This window comes from Chionomys nivalis, chromosome 26 (genome assembly GCF_950005125.1).
Source record: "Chionomys nivalis chromosome 26, mChiNiv1.1, whole genome shotgun sequence".
NCBI lineage: Eukaryota > Metazoa > Chordata > Mammalia > Rodentia > Cricetidae > Chionomys > Chionomys nivalis.
Window position 1 is genome coordinate 19,168,803 of NC_080111.1, and position 12,513 is coordinate 19,181,315.

Sequence of the window (12,513 nt, forward strand, 5' to 3'; positions counted from 1 at the left end):
TACAGCAACTGCAGCCACCTTCCTATAGAATAGGTCTTTTGAAGTCTATAGCTCCTGACTATAATTCTATGTCCACAAGCCAGCATCTCCCCTATTGCTTAACTACTCCAAACTCAGTTGACTCTTTGGCCTCCTAATAAAGTAAGAGAACTGATGTTAGATGCTACTTGTGAACATTGTATACTCCTGAGCTAAACTCCTGCATCTCAGGTAATGAGGCAGCTCTCTTCTCTAGAAAATTCTGAGGCTAACTCTCCTTGACAAGCTTACTGAGTGGTGCACAGAGCCTGTTTGACAGGAAGAAGGGAACTGACATGAAGAGTACCAACCCTCTTCTTCTGCATCTTCAGGAATGTTTATCTCATTCTTAGTGTGCATGTAAAATAAGAATATGGTGGCCCCCGAGTTACTTTCTTGAACTCAGGCATCAGAAGGTCAAACTAACTCGAGCATAGGTGTCTATTTCCAAGATGTATCTGAGGCAAACGCTTAGACAATGACCGTCGAAGTGATCACATCTCAGCATCCCCAAGCAGCCAGAACGACCGGTATAAGATGCTATCAGCTATAGCTTCTGTCTATTAAGTGTCTAAGATGTGATAACTGTGCTGCAGGAACTCGTGTCTCATCACTAATATCAGAGCAGCACTGACAGAAACATTCCAACCTTCACTTTACTGAAAAGAAAATTGAAGCTTAAACATCAAAGGAAGCTGCCCAGTTTTCTGTGCTAAATCCAGACTTCATTCTAATCTCCCCTTCACTAGTTGGTCTATATAGAAAGAGTTGGTCTAGAGAGAAGAAGGATTTTAGCTGGGTCATGTGAAGCCTGAAGAAGAAATTGTTTCCATGTTATAGCTTGTGAAATCATCTTCCTTATTTTACAGTGTGTCCTCAAGTTAACAGCTAAGTCACAGGCTACGCAGATCAATCAAAACTTCATAGGAGGATTTCTCTAAACTCTTCTCTTCATTTAATTTTTTTTTTTTTTTTTTTTTTTTTTTTTTTTTTGGTTTTTCGAGACAGGGTTTCTCTGTGGCTTTGGAGCCTGTCCTGGAACTAGCTCTGTAGACCAGGCTGGTCTCGAACTCACAGAGATCCGCCTGCCTCTGCCTCCCGAGTGCTGAGATTAAAGGCGTGCGCCACCACGCCCGGCTAAACTCTTCTCTTCAAACAATCTCAAAGAATTGGCACCACTCAGGATTCTTGGTAACATGTGCAGGACTCCAACTCAAGAAGTTGAGATGAGATTTCCAGATTCTGAAATGGCGCCCGTGGTGCTTCTGGTCTAGAGAGTACACCCAGAGTGGCGCAGCCCAGAAGAGAGCATGTCTTTACCTCCTCAAGGTGACAGCAGTCTGGATACAAAGGGTCAGCGGGCTGAGGAAGGATGGGACACAGCTCCAGACAAAAAGACTAGTGTGGGGCCAAAGAGATTGCCCAGTGGCTAGGATTAACATGGGGCTAAAGAGATTGCCTAGTGGTTAAGACTAGCATGAGGCCAGAGATTGCCCAGCGGTTAAGACTAGCATGAGGCCAGAGATTGCCCAGCGGTTAGGACTAGCAAGGGGTTAAAGATAGATTGCCCAGTGGTTAGCAACACTGGCTGCTCTTGCAGATGAGCCAGCGCCCACATGGAGGCTCACTGTCTTCTATAGTTCGTGTTCCTAGGGAGCTGACCCCTCTTCTGACCTCTGTGGGTTCCTGATCACACATGTTGCAAGTGCATACACTCAACCACACACACATACACATAGAGCTAAATGAATAAATTTGAAAAAGACAAACGTAATGCACAGCTTCTTGTCTATACAAAGTTAATTCACATATCAAAATATTTAGCTTAATCTCCTTTGATTTTACTTTAGGCTGCTCAATTTGAGTATTGCATTTTGTGGATTGTTATTAAATACCATTGCAGTAATTTTTAGTAGTCTTAAACATTTTTTTTCCATTTTTACCTGAGACACAGATCATATAAAATTGAGATTTTGAACTATTTAATTTCATAAAGGCATATTATACTCCTTCTTCCATGATATGGTCAAGAAGAAAACTAGCTTCTTCAAGATAAGTCAACTCTGTGAGAACTATATTATCACCCTCTATTAGGCAATGACACAGGAAGATAATCAAAGAAGTGACTTTGGGAGAAAATCTACTCTAGAGGAATGCACTCTAAGAAAAAAGCACAATATATGTCACGCATTTGCATATTCATATGAGTTAGACAGAAGCCAGCAATTTTTAGGTTCCAGAGAGCACTGAGCAAAGCAGGCTTCAAAAAGGCCTATTTTCATAATTAACACGTATCTTAAAAAGAGTATTCCAGTTGTGAGTGGTAAAAGTCACACAAAGGCTCATACACAGCAAAGTAACACTATATAGTTTTATGTGCCTGACTAGAATGGTTGTTAAGACCCAGCATGAGAAAACACCAATCTTTGGTAGACTTCCATTCAGGTATAGAGGATAGACACAGAACATTCCGGACAATCAGTTCAAAGTCTTCTTTCAAGTTTGGGCAATGTGAACTCTTAATATATGTATCAATGGTTTGAAACCAGTTCCTTTGCTGCTGCGTATGGAATTTAGGCGTCTGGAACCAACAAAGCATCTTCTTAGACACCAGTGCGCCAATCATGAAAGACTTATAGTTTCTAGAGCCACGGCTACAAACTAGAAAGCATAAGTTGCCTTCTGCAGCACAATACACACAAAAGTTTGCTGCACAGTGGGAAGGAGTGACCATAGCTGACAGACACACACAGAGCAGAATTTTCTATTTTACTAGTCAAACCCGTCTCCATTCATGTTTTATCTTTTGAAATAAGAGGTGGCTGGAAGATCACACTGTCTAAGTGTCACATACCGAAGGTCATGCACACAACCATTAGGACAGGTGATAACTCCGTCTGACGGCTCAAAAGGACGATATATACTGTCTTCTCCTATTGTCATGGCAAAGATACCTGAAGGTAGGAGAGGTGATAACTCCGTCTGACGGCTCAAAAGGACGATATATACTGTCTTCTCCTATTGTCATGGCAAAGATACCTGAAGGTAGGAGAGGTGATAACTCCGTCTGACGGCTCAAAAGGACGATATATACTGTCTTCTCCTATTGTCATGGCAAAGATACCTGAAGGTAGGAGAGGTGATAACTCCGTCTGACGGCTCAAAAGGACGATATATACTGTCTTCTTCTATTGTCATGGTAAAGATACCTGAAGGACCATATGGTGACATACTGTCAAGGGCAGCTTGCGATAGCAAGCAGTCCTAAGAGGAACTCTACTTTTTAAACAGATTCTCACCCTGATTGACCCTAGAAAGTCTAGTATTTCCATTTAAATTTGGGGGGGGGGACGGTTTACAAACAACAAGCAAACAAACAAAAAGATTAATGATTTTTCATAGAATTGAATATCTCCTAGACCATATCTGAAACCTATTCAGTAAACTGGGAAGTATCGATCAATAACATCACTAGTTAGAGGTCACCTATCCTACATACAAAATCACCTAAACGTTTTCATCTCTTAGAAATGGAGTCTTTTTCTATCTGAACTCTGTTCATCATTTCAGGATTTAGAGCAGAAAATCCCCAAACTGTACTTTTAGAGCTCAGAAATACTAAGGTGTATTTTCAAATGTTTCTCGCTGTAGTCCTCTAAGGACAATTGGAAGACCAGAGGAGACAGCTCCCTCCTCCCATGCTCTGGTCAGAAGGTAAGTTTCCCAAGGGGGTGTTCGGGAGAATGCAATTAAATAAAAACCTGACTGTCTATCGATAAGATGGTGATATTTTTATAGGGCTTAAATGACAGCAGGGCTATGCTGAGTACTTTCAATAAGCCACAATTAAAGGGATCCATATTGCTAAAGAAATCTTTCAAAGCACCTCTGATAGAAGAGTTCTTTGAGATTAGTTTTAGAGGCTGGAACAGGGTACGCCAAGGACAAGGAGAAGTAAATTCTAGCATTCAGGAACTAACTGCCAGCTGTCCTAGCCCACAGAATCTCAAGGATATCTATCAGGTGAATGAAATAAAAACGAATTCATGGATAATCCCCCCTCAAACAGCCCCCGCCCCCCCCGCGCGCACCACTCATCATATTTAAAAAATCAACCCAAGCGGTGCCCTCAACACACTGGCCATTTTTATTCACCATTTGTCCGTATATGGTAAGCTGTTGTTCCTCCTTTCTGATAGTTTCAAAGACACTTTATCAGTCCTGGTCTGCCGGAAGTCCCACCTCCTCCGTAAGTCCTTTACTTGGAGTTTTCGCGTTATAACGCATCTGCTATGAAATGAAGTTCTCACTCTTAGACTCGTGAAGCAGTTGTCTGTTCTTCCCCTTGGAGGTCTCTGCAGAAAGCACGGAACCGGGCGGCACAGTAGCAAGCTCTGCTGGGAGAGTTCTACCTCAGGGGAGCTCTCTGGGCTCGTAAAATAAAGAGTAGCTTGGCAGGACGGGTGTCACTATGTTCAGGTGAGACCCAGAAGGGACCAGATGAAAGCATTAGGAGTGATGGGAAGAAGGTGGCAGAAAGCAAGGACTTTAGAGAGGAGGAGCTGAGAGGGACCAGAGGAGCACGGCTGTGCTTAGGACTGGTTCAGGAATGCTTTCACACAGATAGCAAAGGAAGTTCCTGAAAGTTACAACGACAATCACACCAGTATTTTTCAAAGACGGAAATTCCTAGTAAGGGAATCGTGCCTCTTGGGACCAGCCTGGTTGTAGGATTCTGAAACTTGACAATCCAATGTAGAGACTTGTTCTCTGTCCAGGACCTGTTCTCCTACAATGTTGCTGTCTTAGTTTTATACACGCGCGCGCGCACACACACACACATTCACACATTCATTTGCTAACTCAGCAACCACTGGATACTCACTTCATCTGAAAGCTGACATAATTTGAGACACGGGAAAGGCTCCTTTGAGTAAAATGAGCTTACGCTCTATCTTCAGAAGGTCCTGCCTCCTGGTAGACACCGATATTAACCAAATAATGATACTTACATAAAACCGAGCATCAATACAACTGTAAGGTGTGATAAAGGCTAATGAGCCCTGAGTACACTTCCCTGTGCAGCAAAGGACTATTTGAGCAAGGACAGTGAGCCCAGGAGGTGCTCAGAGAGCACACACTTTTTACTGTGCGGCACGGCTGTCCTTCCCATGATCATCAGGGGAAGGACCGACATGGTGTAAACTCTCACTGTTAACAGCTGTGCATTGCCTGAACTCATAATTCATAAGTAATAAGATTCTGTTTTTTTTAAAAAAATAAACAAAACCAAACAACCCCCCCCCAAATAATCCGCCATCAAATCCAGTCAAGATAACAGCACAATGCAATTTCTTTCAAATAAACTAAAACTTCAAAGCAAGGAGCCCATGTTAGCATGTAGATCTTTCTTTGCCAGTTCTTAGTAAAGGGTTCCTTGGTGGTAGTGTGGGGAGGGGGAGGGCTTTGCCTAGCCTGGTTCTGGTTTGGAGCAGCAGCAATGAGAGGAACGAGATAAACATAGGCAGCACGCACTTCATTGCGAAAACATTCCCAGCCCCCAGCTGTTCTAGGCTTGCTGGGTTCTTCTCGAATGTCGCTTCCGTGTTTCAGCTGTTCTACAGCTTCTGACAAAAACAAGTCCTCAAGTTCTAAAGCTGGGTGAGTCTTCTGGTCTCTAGTTTGTACTGAGTGCTCCCAGCTTCGAAAACAGCAGGGAAGCAGATCTTCAGTTTACAGGCATGGCCCTCTTGTAATCTGCATCTGAGATGAGGCTACAGCGCCTCATCAGGGTCAAGGACAGCCTACAAGAGTGACCTTGCTGATCCTCTCAGGAACTTCCAGGTTCCTGTGCTTATTGTGTTCTCTGGTGTTTGCCCATTGTTCTGCTATTATGACATCAGTTTTCCCAAAGCACACCATGTCCCATCCCCACAGTGCCCGCATGGGATCAGCTCTACACACTGTGCTAAAGTCTCAGCTCTCGTGTGCAACCCACTGCAGAGGCTAATGCATGGATTTGATAAGCTTGCAGCTTGATCAAAATTATTTCAAACAGACTCCAAGAAAATCTGGTTCCAGTTCTCCTATACAGAACGGTCATTCATGATATAAACCTTTAGAGAGATACCCTCCAGTAGGAAAATGGCCATGATGCCATTAGAATTGTTGAGTTAAATAAAGATACACTTGTGCTAGTACAAAGATGACCCCGTGTCATTTGCAGGAAGTCCTGAGGGTCTTGCAAATGTCTGTCACTAGGAACTGTCGCACAATGTAAGGGACAATCCCCCCTTTGCAATGCACACACTGCTGTGCTGTTCTGCATCCCCACGTTGCCTTCTTTAGTAAAGTCCTACAGCACTGCACCTTATGCCTAAACCATGAGGATCCAGCCCCCTCCACAGGAACATGCCTCACGCTCTCAGCATCCTTTCAGGATGCCGTGTAACAGAGAACAGTGGATTTTACACACCCCCAGCAACACATGCTTCCTCACCCACAGCCCTCTGCTAAAGTGGATCCTGCCTCTGCTGGTGGGAGCTTTCGCAAACCGAAGCCCGAATAAAGGAGGAAAGGAGCAGGGCGGCTCGCGCTCACACCTCCGCCACTTGCCCCGCACAGGAATTCCTTAATAAGCACTTGTGCAGGACGCCTCGGAAGTGTATTGTTCCTCCTCGGCCCTGTAACTCGGGGACCCAGCTTTCTCCCGGCACAATGGCTTCACAGAAGAGAGAAAAAGCACAGGACGGGAAATGGCAGCTTTATATTCTCCGAGATGGATGATGGGCAGGTACCCGTAGGCTTCACCTGTCACTTTCCATTCGAAAAGTCCAAATGCAAAGGGCCAAATGGGGGACATTTTCTTAGAGAAATCATTGACTTGCAGACAAAAAAAAAGTGTCTCGTGTCATGTCCCAACAAATCTAATCTACCCTTTTAAAAATGGAAACCTGAGATTGCTGGGAAGCAATCTGCTGCTAGCTAGGTTTGCTCCGGGTAGTTTGTGTTTCAAGTAAAAACGTCACCACCCACTCTCCATTCAAGCCGAGATTTTAAAAGACAGGCAAACTGAAAGAACCACGGCTCAGCCCGTCCCTCTCAGAAGACACCGAGCACAGCAAATCACAATGCTGACGGAGGGCTCCGCACTTGAAGACCATCTCCTCAGGACGGGAGGAGAGATATGGAGCCATTTTTCACCAGCTTCACAAGAAAATGTCAGCTCACAGCGGCTCGTGCAAGCATCGCCAGAGCGCATCTTAATTTGGCCCAAAGGGACGCGGCCAGTCACCCTCACAGAACGTTTTCCCAAATAGTCCATGCCAGATCTGATCCCCTCAGCTCTGGGCATCTTGGGAATAGAATGTTTGGCAATTGCGTGGACCAGAAATGCATTTTATTCAAAACTAAATGCCCTCACGTTTCCTTTGGCAAGCATGGAAATTAGACACTTCTGAGTTTAAAAAAAAAAAAATACTCAGGAAGAGAAAAGACGCCTCTCCCACTCCTCGCCCTCCTGCAGCGTTCTGACTAATACCCCTGGGCAGTTTACTTCAGAAAGGAGCAGACTCCTGACCAGGGCACAATGGCAAATTGGCACACAAGCCTCCAGCTCTCAGCACAAGCGCAGGCAATGCTTTCTTTGTAAAAACACGGGGAAATACTCACGCTGGAACAAAAGGCACTCTATCTGCAAAGCCAGAAGTGAGGGAAATTATGTATTTGATTTACACACATCTGTATCCACTCGTTTTTTTAAAAGGCTTTGAACCTAATTTAATCATACCGCACTGTATTCTTTCCCCAAACCCAGGCAATAATAATTAAGATTTTTTTTTTAAAGCTTTGGCTCCGATAGGAGGTGAAACACGCCGCTGGAAGAATACCTGGGGTGTGCCTTTGTTGACGGGGTGCCATTTCAAACTTACAGTATTTGAACTCAATTGTGGGGAATTCAGAGGAGGCGAATGCAGCGGGCGATCTAAGGATGATTCTGGCACTAGCTAAAATGCCAAGTCAGCAGGTATTTCTGTTTACACTTCACAATACCTTTATCATGTATTCATTTTTGCAGCTTGGCGGGGCGCAAAAAAAAAAAAAAAACGCTAACTGCTCCCCAAACAGCCACCTGACAACCTCGGGCAGAAGCACACATTGTGACTCAGAGGAGACATCATGATGGCTCTCGGCGAGCTGGATTAGACAAAAGCTCCGGAAGCCAGCGAGAGGCATTCGGTATAAGGAGGGAGAGTCCAAAGCAAGTTTAGGCTCACATCTGGTCGAATATGGCACTGCCTTAGCCAGGCTTGGGGAACAAGAGGGTATGGAGGCTATAAATAGAAAATACACACATAGAGAGACAGAATCCAGAAGCCGGAGCCGGTCCACTAAGGCTTACTAACCTGCAGCTGAGCTCAGAGCAAGCCCAGGAGCGGCGCATCCTCTCCCACCTTTCCATGGTCCTTGGTCAGCGTCTTCTCAAACCACCTGTACTGATCCAGTCCATCCTCGGATAAAATGATCTTCCAGGGAGAAGTAGTCTTAGCTGAGCTTTGATCTTGCCAGCATAAATGCCTAGAATTTTCCTCTTGAAGCGAGATCCAGCCGCACAAAACTGCTCCTGAGGTCTTTTGTTTTCCCTCCTCTCAAAGATGAAGCATGCAGCACTTCTCTCTCTCTCTCTCTCTCTCTCTCTCTCTCTCTCTCTCTCTCTCTCACGCTCGCTCCCTCCTTTCTCTTCCCCAACCCCCACTAAGCAACCTCACTGGATTCTCATTCAGTCAGGGTCATTTACATCTCCCAGCCTGAAAACCTGGGCTAGACCCAAGTCTGTCTGTTTCTCACTTTTGGATTTCCTCTGGAAAAGGGAGGGGGCAGCCCTAGGTGAAGTCAGGTGACCCTCTCCTTAAAAGCCTGTGAGATGGATGGAGTACGTGAGCTTTAATATCCACACAGGCACATTTACATCACAGAGCCGAGGGGATAGCTCCTAGAGATTAAGCATATTTGGTTTTCCTTTCATAGTCCCCTTTCAGCCATTAAGAGAAGCTAGCATAGTATATAATAAAATGTAATTAAACTTTTCAGTGTTAATAACACAGCTACATCCCCTCAGCATCACCTAACTGAACAATTCTTTTAAACTTGTGAGCATCACTGCTTCTCTCTCTATGAAGGGTCAAAGACGCTTTGCATTTGCTATTACACACGTTTCCTAATTGGTCTGTTCTTTGCAACCCAGTTAAAGGGTCCTGACGTTAAGGCTGCTAGAAAAAAATAATAATGTGGGAGGGACAAATGGCAAGACTCCCAGAAATCAGCACCTTCCTCTTGTGCAACCATGTCCCACACAGGTAACTTAAGCAAATCACCGTGCCCTTCTCTGCCTCGGTTTCCCAGTGTCAATGAGGATCAAACAGAACAAAGGAAACAGATATAGATCCCCTTCCCTTTGCTGTCCTTGGTCCAGAAGCCTGGGAGAGGAGATGCCCAGGTGGCAAGACTTGTTCAGCACCTGGGACTCAGAAACAAGAGGCAAAACCTGTACCCACTGATGGTGTGGAAGACAAGCACATAGCCAGAGGCCTGGGATCTACAGAGCAAGCCTCCTCTGATTGGATCTGTGCTCTGCTGCTCTTGATAGACAACAGGAGCCTACTGCCAAATAGGAAAGATAAGTCGTCTGCTCTTCGTGGCGTTGCAAATAAGGATGAGATGGTGTTTGGTGTTTACCAACAGTTTCAGGTAGAAAGTAATCAGGGGAGAGAGAGAGAGAGAGAGAGAGAGAGAGAGAGAGAGAGAGAGAGAGAGAGAGAGAGAGAGAGGGTTAGAGAGAGGGTTAGAGAGAGGAGAATGAAGCACATCAGAACTCCCGTTTGACCCTTGGTGGTCTGTGCTTGGGAAAATAAAGATGTTTGAGATAGGGATCAAATTCAACCTTACACTTGTTAGGAAAATACCCTGTGACTGAGCTATACTGTAAACCTAATCCATGTATTCTTGATTTCAAGATCCTGATGGCTCAACAGAAGAGGAAAGCCTTAGAAGAAGTAGCAGAACCTTATTATCCTGACAGTAATAACAATGGCGTTAGGGCTCGGACTACAAAAGGTCTTGGAAGAAAATCCTCTTCTGTTGCTGTCTTTCCCTGCTGCTTCTTTTGTCCCGTCCCCTCCACCACTGAAAGTCAGCAGGGACTGGAATTTCTTCTCCTCAGAAGGAGACATAGAAACCAACACCTAATTTCTCAAAAACAACGCACAAAATCTAAATATCTTGCCCTCATCTTCCTCTGCTCCCCTGTGGAGGGCTCCCTCTTCTTTGCTGACTGTTCCACTTCCTGAGTCTTGCCTCACAGCCAGGAGACACACTACAGAGAAAGGTCAGGTGGCTTTTCTGGGTTCCTCACTCAGCCTTAGGTCAAGCCTTGTTTGTCCAGTCCTACATGGTTGTCAAGGCCTTGTTGAATCTAAGTGTAGGCATGCGTGTTTCACCTCTGCTTTTGGATGTTGTCCCATGAAACTATGACCGAATGTGTAGTTTTTTTAGGGCATCTTTGGGGGTCAGGTAGGACTCCCCATGATAGATAGGAAAGGGGTGACTCCCTTTCCCCACCTATAGTTTAAAAGCCACAACAACCAGAAACCCTCTCACACCAACCTCCTCTTACCTCTTCAAGAGTGGAGTCAAAGCACACGGTCATTGCTGATGTGGTGGGGCCGTCAACTGAAATGCCCATGGTTCCCTCCATAAACATCATTTAGAGCAGAAAGAAAATGAGGGAGAGCTATTCGCCACTTGTTCATAGTTGCCTTGGGTTTTAAAAGTGTTACCTTGCATGGAAATATCCAATTTAAGCTTTTCAAATAAATTTTATGCTAACTGGCTGCAAAATTAACTTCAGTTTGTGCTACAAAAAAAAATTGGCATCCAAACACTGGGCAGTAAAAAAAATATCTTTCTGCAGAAAAGTAAGTCAGCTTATACAAATTTAGGTAGACCTAAAATGTGTGCAGCAGGATTGAAGCAGGAAGGTGTGAGTGGTCGTCTCTAGAAGCACGTTAGCTGGCTTTGCCTTTCCTTCTCCTTTAGCATTAGGTGCCTGAATTCCAAATCTGCACTCAGTTTGGCTTCACTGTTCGGTCTCTTTTGTTTTATTCTTACTCTCCAAAAATTCTTCTTTTGTGAGAGAGGCGCTTTCTCCTAGTGTCTTGTGCACGATGCTGGTAAAGATGAAGAGAGGAGAGGGAATTCTGTATTCTATTCCATAGGGTGTGGGGTTCAGCTCAAACGCTATTGTGTAACAAGGTTCATGTCCTTGATATTTTAAAAACAGAAGGACAGAATCTGGTCTCCCTGTTATTTGAGTAAAGTCAAAGGGTCTTGATTTGAAGAGGCCTGTCAACGCTTACCAATGAGAAGCCAACTTAAAGTAAAAACAAATTGGTAGAAATAATAACAAATAGTAAAAATAAAAGTAAATGAATACTGAATTAGTAATAATAATAATAAATTGGTCAGGCGGTGGTGGCGCACGCCTTTAATCCTAGCACTTGAGAGGCAGAGGCAGGCAGATCTCTGTGAGTTCTGGTCTACAAGAGCTAGTTCCAGGATGGGCTCCAAAACTACAGAGAAACCCTTTCTCAAAAAACCAAAATAATAATAATAATAATAATAATAATAATAAATTAGTAAAAATGTTGCAGCAACTAGAGCCAGTGTTCTGAGCCATCTTCTGTGACTTCTAAATTGCTGGCATATGTTAAAATCAACCTCTACTGTGGGCTCACTTGTTTAAACAATGCCCCTGGGCATATGCTCTGTGCTGGGCACAATGCTAAGCACAGACTGGTACAAGACAGCATCTGAATCCTCTGAGAAACTTAAACTAAGCTACCATTAGCATAAAACAGATGGAGCAGTACTTGGGACAGGTGCTATGGAAATTCAGAACAAGAATCCAGTTCTCCTTAGCGGTGGGAAGAGCAGCAGAAAAGAATGGGTGGACCTTGAACTGAGCATTTGGGTGTCTTAGTTACCTAGGTGAGAGTCAGCAAGATTACAGCTACCCATGAGGGCAGCAAACGTGGAGACTGGTGCAGTGTGGTGTGGTCGGACTGCGGAGTGTTTGCGTGCTTCAAAGCACAGGTTGGAAGTGATTGTGAATGGCCTTTTCTGGAGAGACATTGTGGGGCAAAGGCTACCCAGAAGCTGGTTTAGAGGATTATTGGGTTGAAACAATCAAATCCAACTAACTTTAAGAGAGTTGTCTTCATTTTTCAAAATGCAGTATCATAAATATAGGACACAGCACTGCCATATTAGTTTTCCTGAAAGAGGGGGCTGGGAGACCACTGGCAACTAGCAGGCCCCTTCTTTCAACTTCTTGTGACTGCATCATCTTCTCATTCTGTCTTCTGTTCTTAACCAACTTCACTTTGTTGCATATGTAATCCAGTATGTTAGCCCATTGCATCCAAATTGTATCTGATT

The 12,513-nt window shown here is 44.4% G+C and overlaps 1 protein-coding gene across 9 annotated transcripts in view; it reads right to left on the bottom strand.

Annotated features, from left to right (window-relative positions):
* Magi2 (membrane associated guanylate kinase, WW and PDZ domain containing 2) overlaps positions 1 to 12,513 on the bottom strand; it is a 1,220,672-nt gene that overhangs the window by 668,618 nt on the left and 539,541 nt on the right. The window contains exon 1 of one of the 9 annotated variants that reach the window (XM_057758565.1): positions 8,424 to 8,766. The exons of the other annotated variants lie outside the window; for them this stretch is intronic. The gene's annotated coding sequence lies outside the window, so the exon portion shown is untranslated. Of the gene's footprint in view, positions 1 to 8,423; positions 8,767 to 12,513 lie in introns of those variants that run through there. 9 annotated transcript variants of the gene reach the window in all.